We start from the raw sequence: 16035 nt of genomic DNA on the forward strand, positions 1-16035 counted from the left end.
GGGAAAAATCAGGCTGTCCAGTTTGAAATTGTCTTATTAGAGAAACTAGTTGGTACTTAAAAGTGAACTTTTTAAAGGTTTTATTTTATTTTTTGCCCCTCTGTGGAAACTGTGGGTCTGCTGAGGATGAATAGGGCCAAATATAGTCATAGTCTTAACAAGAGGGATGTTGTGGTCATTATTGCATCGCATAATTGCAAACTACATGCCATGCTGGATAGCATCATATTTACCCTGTCAGCAAGTCCCAGCTGGGAGGTCACTACAACTTCTTTGCATATTATGTCTTCATTTCTAAAATATTTCAGGTCAGATCTCAGTTAAACTGGCACAACTCTTGAAATTAAAGCAAGGCACAGCATTCAGGAAGGCACATGTTTATCCTTACACTGTACTGCTGTCCCCTTGTGACCAGTAGGCTGTTCCTTCAGAGAAGCCCTAGTGGAGGTAGGAGGGAAGAGGCACTCTCAGCACCTGGTGGGTGCTGTGCAGTAATGCACTTCCAGTCTATTACCTTGTCTGAAACTGTATGGCCACACAGCTCCACAGGAGTCCACAGATCTGCTGCACTATCACAGAATGGGCAGTTTAGGCAACATCTAAACTGTCATTCAGTTGTGTACACTTAATGTCTTTGCAGTTTCTCTAGCCTAGTCTACACCTAATCTGTAGGAAATACTTAAAGGACGTTCTATGCTTAAATGTCTGGTGAGTTTGGTATTGACCATGAAACAGCCTGTACGTGGTATCTAGTAATACTGGGCAATAATCCTCCTAAAATTACCAGGGTTCCTTCAGATTAGTAGTCACCTGTGAAGGACTGGCTAATAAGACTGAGAGCAGGGGAGGCTGTCTCTTCCCTTCAATCTTTACTTCCTTTCTCTCACAGGCCGCTCATTCCTGTTCTATAAAGAGTATTTCTTTGGAAATAAAGGGGTTTCCACAAAGCAGTGAATAAATGCAAATTCAATAAAATACATTAGAGCTTATCTTTATGTCCAAGGCTTAGTTAACATAAGCACATGTACATTTTTTAGCCCTCTTACATTTTTCACTGCCAATGAATCACTGATCCTTCGGGACCTTTCCCCTGTATCCACTTCAGCACTACAGAATTTTAAGTGCTTAGAATAATTTAGAGAAAGAGAACTTGTACATATTTATGATATATTCTGTTCAGCTTAGAAATGTGGCATCTTGAAAATGCAGCAGAAACTTAAATTTCAGATTTATGATTTTAGAATTGTTCTCCTCATTTTGTGTTCTATGTTAACTGAATCCTTTACCAGATTTCTGAGTTTGGGCATAAAAAAAAGTTGCATGTAAGAATGAAAGTGCAGTGATTGTGTAAGTATAGGATTAATACCAGGAAATTAATGTGAAATGGTCTCATTGTTTCACCTCGTTTTGGCCCCTTTTAACCCATGCCAGCTAAGACAAACCACAGTCAGTCATTAGAAGTGTAAATTAAATAAGGATTCTATTGAAAAGTATTAAGGCACCATTTCGTACCTTGCTTTCTGAAATTCAAAGCTATCTAAAGCACACTTGCTGTGTGCTTGGTCTCATAATGAAACTGTACATTGAAGTGAATTGCAGGAGTCCATACAATTCTGTTTTTCACAGTGTTAATTCATTAAATTCTGGAATTAAGTTGTGTAAAACATAAACCACCATGGCTTTGAATTAGCCTATGAGAAAGACAAATGTTGCAAGGATGATGAAATTAAAAGTTGACTTCGCATCTCAGTTAAACTCAGTAACACATAAGGGTGACCATTCTTCCAGGATTGAAAAAAACAAGAAAATTTATCACAGATTAGAAGGGCAATAAACAATACTAGGGGAAAGCTTGAAGTATCTCTATGTAGATTAAGTAAATGCCACATTAGGTGATGGATGCAAAGTATACATTTTTAGGGATCAGGCAGAATTGCTTCTTTAAAAGAAAATGTTCAAAAGTGCCTGACCTCTCTCCCTCTCTCCATGCTCTCCCCCCGCCGCCCCGCCCCAGTACAATGAAAAAAATATATTTCTGAATTTTGGATTAGGCTTAAAATCTAGTTTAAGAGGTAACTATAAATGAGACCATACTGTATTTGAATTAAAATTTATTAAAAAATTTCCCCTTTCTCCTCCCCCATGAAAAGGGCTCTATTTGGACATTATTTATCAATAATATTAAACAAAAATGATGAAAACAGAAAAAGCAAAACACTAATAAAAAATAGTTTCTGGTGGTATGAAGGCTGTTTGGAAAACCTGTGTAAGACGCTCAGAATAAATGTAGGTCATCTGTAAAAAAAACCCTCTGTGTCTCAAAAATCCACAGTAGTTAAAGAACAGAAGAAAATAGTTGAAAAATCTTTCTGAAAGCAGAAGTTGTGTGCAATTATAGAACATTTTTTTAACAAATTAAAAAGTTTTTTAAAAAAACTTCATGCATTATTAATCTGAAATGTAAAAAGACAATAAAGAAAGTCACAAACATTTTGTGAAGTAACTTTTCAAAGATATAAACATTTTCGAGTAACAGTGGATAGTGAAATTCTTCCAGAGAGTCAGTGAATGTATTGGAAACCAAAAGGAGAATGCAAAGAAGATAAAGCCAAAACAGAGAGCTGAATCTGCTGATTTTACAGAAATTTGCTACAGAAGAATCCAAGGAAGTTCCTACAACACAACTTCCCTTCATGGAGGTGGAGAATCATATAATAATTTTCTTTGGAAGAGACCTTGGGAGAACTTCCAATACAAAACCCTGCTCAAAGCCAGGCCAGCTTAGAGCAGGTTGACCACTCCAGGGCCTTTCTGCGCAACCTGTTTAAGCGTTAGACCACCCTCACTTTGAAATTTCATTTTCTAACACTCAATCGGCTTTTCCCAGGCTGCACCTTGTGTTTGCCATCTCTCACTCTGCATTACTTTGAGTAGAGTATGACTCCTCCTCCTGCTGCCCCAAGCCCACTTCCCAGGCTGAGGGACATTAACCGGTAGTGACTCCATATTGACACATGAGGGACACCACTAGTAATCAGCCACTGGATGGACTTGATGCCATTGATAGCCCCTTTGAAACCAGTTGATCAGCTATTTTTTTTCTGCATAATTCACAGTCTACCTTTCCAGTCCATGTCTCATCAACTTGTAACAACGCCCTGGTTTGAGCATACTACAAAAAATCATGTCAAAGGCCTTGCTGAAGTCAAAGTAAGCAACATCTATTCCTTCCCCCTCATTTACAGAGCCAATTGCTTCATCATAGAAAGCCATCACATTGGTCAGGCACCAGTTTATTCCTGGTAAATCTGTGCTGGCTGTTTCCCATTGCGTTTTTTCATTTAAGTTCCAGAGGATTTGCTCCACAGCCTTCCCAAGAATTGAGATAAGGCTGATCGACCTGTAGTTACCAGATGCTGACCCTCTTAGTGGGATACAGTGTATACTAACACTTCCATAATGTGGATCCAACAGCCAGATTTTAAAAGCAGGCTTTGGAAGCAACCACTGAAGGAAGCTGGGATCAGGAACTCTCACCTCCATAACAGAACATTATTATTAAAATACATATATTATACGTATATATTATGTGTATATATACTTATATCATATTATAAATGTAATATAGAATGAAATTAGCACACTTAAGGGTAAATGTAATATAACAGGAAAGAATCAAGTGGGGTTTTTTTTAAATAAAGTGCATGCCTATCTCATTACTCCATGAGAGTTCCTTTAAGTAGATTGCAAAGCATGATGGGAAACAACAAAATTAATCATGTAATAGAGCTCCAAAATGCTTTTGATGAAGTCCTTCACCAGAAACTGTTAAAGGAAGTTAGTTGTAACAGAATGCAGAGGCATGCTTCGTCAATTAAAAATTGGTCAAAAGACAGAAAACAAATGGTTGGAATAAACAATCAGCTTCCACAATGGATGGTGGTTGTGCACAATTATTCACCCATAGTGTTCAAAAAAATTCATATACTATCTAGAAAAGGTGACAAAACTTGCAGCTGACATAAAATAGTTCAAGACATTCAAAAGCAAATTTCACCCAGAGCTACTCCGGAACATCGCACAGTACAGAATGGCTAGGCGATAAAACGAAACTATTTTTTGTGAAGGGAAACACATGGGGAAAAAAGCCCACAAAAAAAACCCAACAAAAAAACCCCACTAACAATACATATGCAGTCAGGAGACCTAAACTACTACCACTCAGGAAAGAGGTCACAGGGTGACTCTCACAAATTCCTCGAAATGCCAGTTTAATTGGCAGCACCACTTCATGTCCCCAGAAAAGTTCAAGTATTACTACCTGAACAAAGGCATGGTGGTAAATCAGAAAGTATCTGCATACCTTTGAATAAACCAGTAGTGTACTGATGCAGCACACAATACCTTTTAACAGAGGAACCCATTGCTTCAGGAAATAGTGAGGACCAACTCTATAAATAGATTGAGAAGACAATAATCAAATGCCGAGGACAGACCAGACCCACTGGGAGTGTTAAGTAGAGTAACCCAGAGAATCTTCAGTTTAAATCACTGCCAGGACCTTGAAAAGTGTACCAAGGGATGCAAGAGCACCAGGGATACATTTACACCTGCCAGCAGACAATGCCAGAGACGATGTATTAGTCCAAACAAAGCTTTGCTCTGACACAGAGCAGAACTTACGTTATGAGTCTCTGAATAATAAAATGTAAATCAGATTTACATTTCAGAATTCATTCCAGGTTTTACATGTTAAGTTTTTAGCGTAGCAAGTAAGGAAAATTGAAAACATTGCATTTAACAACTAATCTTGACAGAAAAGAGTTTTCTAGAGATTAGAGTGATTAACTCTTTTAAACGTCATTTGGGGAAGTGAGTTTAGTACATTTTGAATGTAGACACTTTTGAAAAATAAAACCATAGACTGGACTAAATTCCTGTTGGCTTATTTCGAATCCTAGAGAGCTATCCAAGTGAGGTAGATGAGCTGGTATTGAAATTATAGATGTGGTAGTACAGCCACCCTCTCTCAGCATTCACAGAACACTTCTGTCAAGATAGCTTGTTGAACAATCAGAAGGCAGATGCAAGGATATGTAAAAAATACAAAGGAAATATCCTTTGCCATCTTCAGTCTTTGCAATGCCTTATACTTACCCTTAATTTATGAAACACAAGAAGGAGTTTTAAGGTGATAAAGTTGTAAATGAGAACAAAATATTATGTACTAAACATAATCACATTGGATATCTTTACACTAGTACTACACTAAAGGTAGTCCTTTCAGCTGTTCTTTAGCACAAATCTACTAGGTAATTCTGGCTATAAATTAGTATCGAACTTTCACTGAAATGACCAGTTGATAAAGATAAAATTCTCTGAATCCATTCACGCAAAAAAGTGCAAAGGGAAAAAAAAAAAACTATCAAAAGACAAAGCCTGAGAAAATGGAATTTTCTCCTAAATTTGGCGCAGAGTACAGGGATCTTGGCCCCTTCATATTGGGGTTTGTGGCAAGCCCTTCCATTTCAGTAATAAATAACGTTGATCATTGTGCCTTTCAGTATGAAAATGGTTATTAGCATATGATGAAATGCAGTCAAGCCACAGCAGCATAAGTCATTGTTTAAAATTTAAGGCACCTTAGCTATCTTTGTCCATACATTTGCAAAGAAAAAATATGCTATCTTAAACTTCATTAGTAGAGGTTTAATTTAAAGCAGTCCATCCTATAAGTTTACAGACACAGATTATTTTACCGCTATTCTAGGGAGCTTATATAGTCAGCTACAGCATCTTAAAAACAGTCGTCCATTTAAATGCTGAATTAAACCATATTCTGTCATATACCGAGTCTCAAAGGTCACCAGAACCTGGCTCCAGGCTTCTCAATTATTATACAGATTTTTTATTACAGAAAATTAATGTTGTCTACAAAATATATCCAGTTCATAAACTAGACAGCATGACTCAGGTTGGAACATACATACATACATAACATTAAGAGAAAGAGAATGATGTATCTATTAGTCATGGCCAAACTGTGAGAAAGATTCATTTGTTCAATTCAAGCAACCAGTTGAATGACGCAAATTGTTTCTGAAGTATCACCGATCTCATAGGAAGAAATTGCTTTTCAAGACTTTGGGTTTCTCTGCAGAAGGTAGGTACTTCCATTTGGCATAACAGCTTTCAACACAGGTTGTACGGAAGTGTCCTGCTGTAAAGGGCTCGTAGAGCTCAGAGACACTTTACAAAAACAAAAGGGGTGCTGAAAACCCTGTCTCCACTAGTAATCAAAGGGAAATTGTTATTAATACACTTAAGACTTTGGGTCAAATGACTGCAGACTCCAAATAATTTTTTATTTCATAAGTACTTTTTCTGTGTTGAAAGAGTTCTGTGCTGCTCTTCCACTTACTTGGTTCAACATATTTGCCACAAGACATTAAGGCTTATTGCTTTTATTACTATTATTTTTAACATAATTGTTGTTTCATTTCCTTAAACAGTACATAGCATCAAACAAAAATATTCCTAGTCCTGCTAAATTATCTGAACAAATAAAGGACTGTATTTTAATTGTATAGTATTGTACTGGAAAATATTAATCTTTGGATGATCATTTTTAAAGACCTTGAATCTGAAAAAAAGACAAAGGCAATTCAAACAAATTATAAGATGCAGAATTTTAATGCTTCTCTGCAAACTGTTTCAGCTGTCCATGTTTATTAATATCCCACTAGGAAAAAACTTTACATTCTTATTTCTTTCAACAGATACGTGTCAAATTCATGTCCTCCAGCTGGTGAACTTCTGTCATAGTTGTACAGGTTCATCTTAGGGGACATGGAGTGCTTGGCATTTCATCTTGGGAAAGATATTTTGCAATCTTTAGCAATATTACTGGTGACACTGTGAATAGCTGCTGCAGGTCATACAGTTGGGGAGTTTTAAGGGTCTCTCATTTTCAACTGTCCAAAAATTTTATTTTTTATTTCAACAGTTATGAAAAGGGATAGTATCTCAGGGCATCTATATAAAAACCAGTCAGCTAACAAGGCTAATAAATATACTTCTAGGTCATAACAATGCCAAAACAGTCTTCCTTTAAATGACAGGTTTTTGCATGACAAAACAAAACTGATACTTAATTGAAACATTGCTAGATGAAGGACAAAATGAAGTTGTGTCCAAATTTTCAAAACCACGGAAGATATGTGAATTAAAGGAAATCCTGATGTGGCTAAATGTTCGTTAAGTGCTGTTTTTTTAATGCAGGGAGAAACTGAAGAACCTTCTTAATTTATAGACAGATAAAAAGAGGTATCCCAAAAAAAACACAGAACATGCAACATCATTCAAGAGCTACAGTTAGGTGGCAGTCACAGAAATTGTCCAGGAATTTTAATTCAGAGTTATGATTTATTGTTACTGTGTGTTTGCATGCTCAGGAAAACGGTAAAGTACAGATGAATTATGCCTCTGCCATAAGCAAGAAGCCAGGAAACATTACCCTGAGGAAGGCTGAGAGGGAAGACCTTGGAGGTGAGTAGAAAAGAAAAAGACAATGCTTGGTAGTTCTGCTCATTTCATTAAAAATAGAACAAAAGATGGGTTTGCTTGGTCACAACAACAGCATCAACAAAAAAACCTACAAAAACCCTCAAACAAATTTCTGATGTAATATAAGCAATCTTTTCAATATAGAATTCTGGTTGACAAGATAAAAAAAAACAAAAACAAAAACAAATAACACTGGTTGGGGAATTTAAAAGAGGCATAGAGGAGCCATGTAAGCCCCATCTTTGGAAGATTCTTAGGAAACTCTCAGGAAAGGGCATCCTTGCTTTTTTTGCCTGCTTCCTTGTTTTTCTCAGCACTGCTTTTCTCATCAGCAATTTTTTACTGTAGAAAATCTTTGAAGAACTCAGTAGTATTGCTGTTCACTGTGAAATTTGGAAAGCAAAAACACAGATTACATGGAGGCTGTTCAGCAATTCAGCCCTTTAGACACTCCCTGTTCTGGCTGATATAGAATCAAAGAATCATTTTGGTTAAAAGAGACCTTTAAGATCATCCAGTCTGACCATCAACTTAATGCTGCCAAAGCCACCACTAAACCATGTCCCTCAGCACTACATATCTTTTAAAACCTCCAGGGATGGTGACTCAACCGTTTCCCTGGGCAGCCTGTTCCAATGCTTGATAACTCTTTCAGTGTAGAAACTTTTCATAATACCCAATCTAAACCTCCCCCGGCACAACTTCAGGCCATTTGCTCTTGTCCTATTGCCTTTTACCCGGGAGAAGAGACTGACCCCTGCCTCGCTACAACCTCCTTTCAAGTAGTTGTAGAAAGAATTAAAGTCTCCTCCTAGCCTCCTTTTCTCCAGACTAAAAAAGTTCTGATACAGGCCAGGATGCCGTTGGCCTTCTTGGCCACCTGGGCATACTGCTGGCTCATATTCAGCTGGCAGCTGGCCGACTAACCCAGGTCTTTTTCTTCCAGGCAGCTCTCCAGCCACTCTTTCCCAAGCCTGTAGTGCTGCATGGGGTTGTTATGACCCAAGTGCAGGACCCGACACTTGGCCTTGTTGAACTTCATACTATTGGCCTTGGCCCATCGATCCAGCCTGTCTAGATCCCTCTGTAGAACCTTCCTACCCTCAAGCAGATCAACACTCCTGCCCAACTTGGTGTCATCTGCAAACTTCCTGGGGGTGCACATGGTCACCTTGTCCAGATCATTGATAAAGATATTAAAGAGAACAGGCCCCAGTATTGAGCCCTGTGGAACACCACTTGTGACCAGCCGCCAACTGGATTTAACTTTATTCACCACAACTCTTTGGGCCCGGCCACCTAGCCAGATTTTTACCCAGCGAAAAGTATGCCTATCCAAGCCAGGAGCAGCCAGTTTCTCCATGAAAATGTTGTGGAAAATGGAGATCAGGTTAGTCAAGCAGGACCTGTCTTTCAGGGCCTGAACACCTGGGTGTCCTCTATGTGCCATGTAATGGCAGTCAGGATGATCTGTTCCATAACCTTCTCTGGCACCAAGGTCAGTCTGACAGGCCTGTAATTTTCTGGATCCTCCTCCTTTCAGCCCTTTGCGTAGATGGGCATCACATTTGCTAGCCTCCAGACAACTTGAACCTCCCCGGTTAGCCAAGACGGCTGATAAATGATGGAAAGGGACTTGGTGAGCACTTCTGCCACCTCCCTTAGTACCCTCAGGTGGATCCCATCCAGGCCCATAGACTTTTGTGTGTCTAAATTGTGTAGTAGCTCAATAACCGTTTCCTTTTGTGTTATGGGGGTTCATTCTGCTCTCCATTCCTCACATCCAGTTCAGGGGGCTGGGTAGGCAGAGAACAACTGATCTTACTATTAAAGACTGAAGCAAAGAAGACATTAAGTACCTCAGCCTTTTTCTCATCCTTGGTCTTATTCCATGTGCTCTGGTCAGAATCACAGTTCTTCTCAGTGGGGTTCCTGCCACTATTTTTCTGCAGAGTTAAACCAAATTCTGCAGCCGTAGAGGTGCAGACTTGCCAGCTAATATTTAAATTAAGCTTGATAAGCAGTTTCCATGCAGTAAGCATGATTAGTTCCATTAGATATCCATTTTTATAGAGTGGCCCAAATCCCACTTATACTAATGAAAGTCTTTACTGATAGCTATACTGTCATTCAAGATTTACAACAATATCAACAAAGTCAGAACCTGAAGCTGTGCCACTGTATTAATGTTTCTAAGTTTCTATTCTAAAACACAATACGACTTAATTGTGCTTGCAGGATATTCACTGACATGATAATTCTGCGGAAGACTATGACATTTCAGATAGACCTTCACTGAACTTCTTTGACTTTCATAAAGTGAGTGGTGTGTAATCAACATCCTTTCAAGAACCTCTGTTGTGGTTTAATCCCAGCTGACAATTAGGACAACAAAGCTGCTTGCTCACTCCCCTCCCCGGCACTCCCAAGTATGGCAGGGAGAAGAAGGAGAAAAGGAGGGGGAAAAAAACCTCATGTGTTGAGATAAAGACGGTTTAATGGAACAGTAATGGAAGAGGATATCCTCTTCCTGTGATACAACACAAGTCACTCTCATCACCCAATAGTCAGTTGCCCAGCCTGTCCTGAGCAGTGATCGTGGATTCATGCCCGCCGGCCAACCCCTACTTTGGGGGGTTCTTTTCTGCCAGGCAGCTTTCCATCCACTCTTCCCCAAGCCTGTAGCATTTCATGGGGTTTTTTTGATACAAGTGCAGGACCTGACACTTGGCCTTGTTGAACCTCATACCATTGTCACAGATTCAACTCAATGTGCAAATAAAGACAAGATACTCCACCTATTATCTGGTCTTTCCACAGACTTTTACCAATTTATTCAAAATTATTCTGGGTCTACATCCTAGTAGCAGTTCTACCATGAAATAATTTTCATTTTCTACTGGTGAAATAGCTAGGGTGATTGAGAGATATGAAAGAAAAGGAGAGACAGAAGATAGATAGGCAAGCACTAGAATCTGGTTTAGACACAAGAAGTTATAAAGAGTGAAACACTTAAGAAATCAACTACAAATTAATTTTAGGTTAATAGCATTAGTATATATTGCTGAAAAAAACACCCCAGTATTATAAAAAATGAAGCTGTATTACCCTATATGTAGTATCTGTGGCTTCACAACAATCCAGAAATTTATGTTGCATTTGTTTTATTTCTCCAGCATTTCAAAGAGGGAATATAGCTTATAGATTGCACTCTTTTCCATATATTTTATTTTGTTCTAGTTAGAAGTGAGCCACCTTTTCAGCTAGTGTTCACTGTCAGGCTACAAAAAATGTTTTAAAGCTTTACTGATTTATACCTCTTGAAAAATATGACAAATTATTTTTCTGAGCAAAAATATAGAGATTCCTGATGATAGATCCTTGCCCTCTTATAAAAATAATGGTTTATTGTCCTTACATGATAGTAAATCAAGATTTAAAAAAATATTGTCTTATATCAACTTCAGGAATATATGTCTGCTAACTTATTAACTAACACTTTAACCAAAAGAGAAGGAAAGTGACGCTGGATAGAAACATTACATAGTTTGAGCCTGACAACTCTGTATTTTCAAGACCTAGGCAACACGTGAGGTTAATTTGCCTGAAAAGTCCATATAAAGTCTCTGCTAAGATAGTTTTCACAGCTTTCTATAACACCTCTTGCTCAGGATAGTTTATGAATTATTTGATTAAGCTAAGGAGAGATAAATTACAAATTTATAGCAGCAGTGGAAAAATGTTTCTAGTGCATTATCATGACTTGCTAGCAGTAGCTTGCCTTAATGACTTGGGAGCTTAGCACTTTCTCATGCCCTAAAGAAACGATACAGAACCAGCATTTGAACTCTGGCTACATGCCTGTGGGCTCTCTTTGAAAGCACAGGCATAGTACTTTATAGAACATTGAGATTTTTTGTTTCACGGGGGTTTTTTTTGCCCTCTAGGGATTTCTTTGCATTTTCATTTTCTCAGTTAGAAACAATATAATACCAAGTTTCTCTTCGAGCTTTTCCATTTTTTTATAAGTTACCATGGTTTCTATTGTTTACAAGTTTCCATTGTCTGATAATGTAGCTCATTCAGTTTCAAAATGGTGTTATTACTCTGGTATTTTATTCTTAAATAGATATCTTTTTTCCTAAATCACAAAAAAGATAGCAAAATATGTGTGTCTCCATCATTTCCTTGCATGCATGCACATGCACAAGATCAAAAGAATCTGAAATTAGAGAGTTACAGGTGCTTGCTGTGTGTTTTGCACGAACAATAAGCAGATACCGAAGCTGAATAAATGCCTTTTTACTTACTAATTACAATGGTGACATTTTCAAAATCACTTCAGACTGACAGTGTAGCAGTTACAAACCCACTTATAAAGTAAGAAAACAACGACTAAGTTTCCAGGTCTCAGACACATCACAGGGTATTCACGCGTGTTAGCTGATCTGCCTTTATGACATCTAGCACAGAATGACAGGCATGCTGCTGGCCTACATTTTCACTGCTGACATCCCCAAAATGCCAGAGAGCTCAGATCTTGCTATTTCCCTTTTAATTTTGGCAGACAAAAAATATCTAGGAGGAGAAGGTGTACACAGACATAGCTGGAATAGAAGTTGAGAAATGCTTAATATCGGCCCAGATTTCTCTGCCCAGTGAACTGGTCAGCTTCTTCCACTAGACACTCTTACCTGCTTGTACCCCCTACTGACAACAGGGTGTGTTGCCCCAGTTCTCCAACCAGCTCTGACTCTTGCCCAGGTACATGTACTTTCCTCTTGGAGCCTGCCAAGGGCATTTTATCTCCTTTTCCTGACCATGTTTTTTCTCCAGACATTCCCATTTTGCACTAAACATTACTCATCTTGAAATAAATTACCATCCTCAAACATTTGTGACTGGACCTCCCCCAGATCTCTCAAGGTTCCCTATAATGTTCACATACAGACTTTCTGAAAACTTTGGTGTAGTTAAGCCCCTCTCTGCTGTCTCTGCTAACTCATCCTAACAAGCAGTAGCCATCTATTCCAATCAGTTATTCAAACATTCTCTTAAAACCACACATTTTAATTTCCCTGCCCCTCAGATAGCCCTTAGCTACTTCTAATATATTATTTAGTCCCTATCCACCTACTCTGCATAATTCCTTATCCTTCCCTTGGCATTTTATTAATATGTAGCGTGTTTCACATTAGCATAGTACTAATCAGTTCCAAATATAATGGTTAAGTATTTAGCTAAATTGTACATTCTCAAATACCTTACTTAAAATGTTGCAAAGATGGAAGTTTTAATCCACACACGTCATGCCAATTCCCAATTGACTCTCTCTTTTGTAAATCCTTTCCCCAGAGTGTTGACAAAGATAATGATGGCATGTCCTTTGCAACTGGGCCAAGACTTTCTCTCAGCTATGTGTGTACAGTCTAGAGAAAGATTAGGGGTGGGGAGTGGAAATTCAGTCAATTACAATTAGTAGAATTGGGCTAAGTTAACAGTACGTGATGGGAGTCTTCAATCTCAGGAAGAAGAGATGTAGCCCAATCAGTACATGCTATCTGATTCACAGAAGTTGACACTTCTTATTGGAATGCTTGACTAAGTTTAATATGGAGCTAGTAAAAACGGGTTAAATACCCCATTTAGATCTCATTTTTTTCTAAAAAAATTGCATACATTACAATAGTGAGTGCATAAAATAATTTTCATCAGAAGAATATTATAATCTGTGTAAGAACTTCACAAACATGTGCTGACTTTTTATAAGATGAGAGAGTAGTCAGAACTCTCAAACTTCATTTTTTTGGTGACTGTGGTTTGAATAGGTGTAAAGAAGAAACATTTTAATTTAAATTGATTTGTGAACTGGGGATTGGGTGTAGATTTTGCAGCTGTAAAGAGGAGAGCAGGAACAGTGTGAGTCTACCAAAACTGTGTTGGATTACAGCTACACAAACTAAAGTGGTTTCAGTGACTATGGACTGTCACCAAACTTCCTTTGTCCTATGCTGTCTCACAGTACTCACATTTCTATAACAGCCAAAGCTAGCATTTAGTTACGAAGTCAGAAATCTGGATTAACTCCATTACTTACTTATATTCTGTTACCAGTGTAACAGTAGAATTTCAACTGCTTTGTCTTCAACAGAATAAACTACAGATGTTTGTGTCTGATTTTTTTTCCCCCAGCCTAGATGTTGTGTCTTCTGATTAAAGGGGTTGGTTTTTTTGGATTTTGTTTATAAATAAAGGGGGTTTGTTTATAAATAAACAAATATATTTATGTTCTAAGGTTTTAACAAACCCCAAACTGCAGAGAGTTGAATTTCCTTTAAAAGTATTACACGAGGAAACTATTTAATTGGTATACATTAGGTAATTAAAATCTTCTCAGGCTTGTGCTTTTCTTGGAGGGGTTTTGGGGTTGGAAAAAATTGGATTTCTTTTTTCTAAACCTTTTTGGTTTTGAAGGGAAGGTTGTATGAGCAGCTTCCTGAATACTAACACAATTTTAACTAAATTTTCTCAAGTCAGGTGTGAAGCCCTCTGTATTAGAGAAGATTCTACCATCACTGAAAGGGGGACTATCATGCTGTTTACTGAGTTTTGGGGCACTGTTGTTTCTTTCACAAGACAGCCCTGCAAATAGGGCAGCCATCCTGGAGACTGGCAGTTCATTTCGGAAGCAAGTTGAAACACAAAAATCGATAAACAGCTCTTTTACTTTAAATCCTGTCTTTGGTATGAAAAGGATACCAGGTTACAAATTAAAGTGTTGCAGACTCCTTGGCTTGATGGCGGTACTAGCAATTTTCAAATATTGTGTGTGCATGCGTGTGTATGCGTGAGACAGAGAGGGGGAGAGAGACAGACAGACATGGAGAGAGACTGAAAGCTTCTTGATAAAAAAAATAGTCTTATGCTTGAAAAAGGTAAGCAATGAGAAAAATAGTAGAAATTCAATCTACCTCACAAAATATCAATTATTTTAAATTACTGTTTTTTTCTACGTTGTGGTTATAGCTTGGCATTAGCAGGGTCAGCAGTCATTTCCAATACTTACCACTCCACAATATATAAAGAGATTTTTTGTCTATTGCTCAGTGTCAATATGGACAAGTAGAGAAGCTGACAGCTGCATGTAAGCCAATACATAACTTCCAAGTAATATTTTATCCTTTCATCCTCAAGTTACCTTACTCAGCAAAACAACCTCTCTCATGCCCTGGAACATTCAACTTTAAGTTCCATCAGTTGAGATTAAGAAGAAAGTAATTCTCTCCTACAGTAATTTTCATGGGTATGATCACTCATTAATCCTATCAGGTTATCAGTACACAGGCAAAGTTTATATTTTTCCTCTCTTAATTTAGACAATTCTTAACCTACCAGCAGCCCACCTCCCAATCCCATCAAAGTGTGTGAAAAAAAGGGGAAAACCAACAAATTTAAGGCTAATAATTCAGCAATGCAAGAAAAGCTGCTTTTGCTAGTATCATTTCCTTTGACTAATATAATTTCTTGCTACAGGCTTTGAGGAATTTCTCTCCAACTCGTCATGTTCTGAAAACCTGAAATGTAGCTAAATTACTTTTTTCAAGGAAGTGAAAGTTCAGATTTGGCATCAGAGTAAAACTAATCATGATGTCAGTAAAATAAGTAACAAAACGTTTAATAGGCAAAATCCTAAAAATCAAGAGCTTGTCTACTTTCAATAAACATTGAAAGATCACATTAGCACAGAAAACCTTCCCCGCAATTTCCACACCCCCTCCTCTCCCTCCCCACCTTCTCCTAATCCTTCTAACATGCACTACAAATTAGAATACTATATTTTATATCATTTTTCTGATAGTCACTCTCTGAGAAATTTTTCCATGATTACTGACTGCAATTTTTATTTTTACTCACTTCAGTCCAAGAAAAGTAGGGAATCCAAATTTGTCCTACAGCTTAAAGAAAATCTTTGAAGTACTATCCTTGCATTGGTGAAATGGTGTAGCCCAAATAATTCCTACAAATGTTGGTATTTTTTCTTTAGTCATATATAAGTAGCATGTCAAACAACAAAAAATGTTTATTATTTACAGTAATAAACCATAAATATTGTTTGAATATGTGATGAACAAGAACCTATACATTCTTTCAGCTGCACTGAAATGAATTATGTTCACAGGTCAGTTATGTCTGAACAATGATTTAAGAAGTTATCGTTTTCTTAGCAGTTAATTACCACCACCCAGCTGAGAAGCCACACCTGACTGCATGAACACTCCCTATTTAAATCTAGTTTAGGCTAAAAGGGCTACCTAAACTCACCATTCAAAGCCGTTTGAAACTCTTGATTAAGGTTAGTCTCATCAACTTCACAGTAAAACAGCAGAAAAGTGCTTATAATGATAGGATAGGTGGTCACTGCTAATTAGGTAAGGAAAAATCATTCATAGAATCATAGAATGGTTCGGG

The sequence above is a fragment of the Larus michahellis genome, chromosome 2 (genome assembly GCF_964199755.1).
Source record: "Larus michahellis chromosome 2, bLarMic1.1, whole genome shotgun sequence".
Taxonomy (NCBI): domain Eukaryota; kingdom Metazoa; phylum Chordata; class Aves; order Charadriiformes; family Laridae; genus Larus; species Larus michahellis.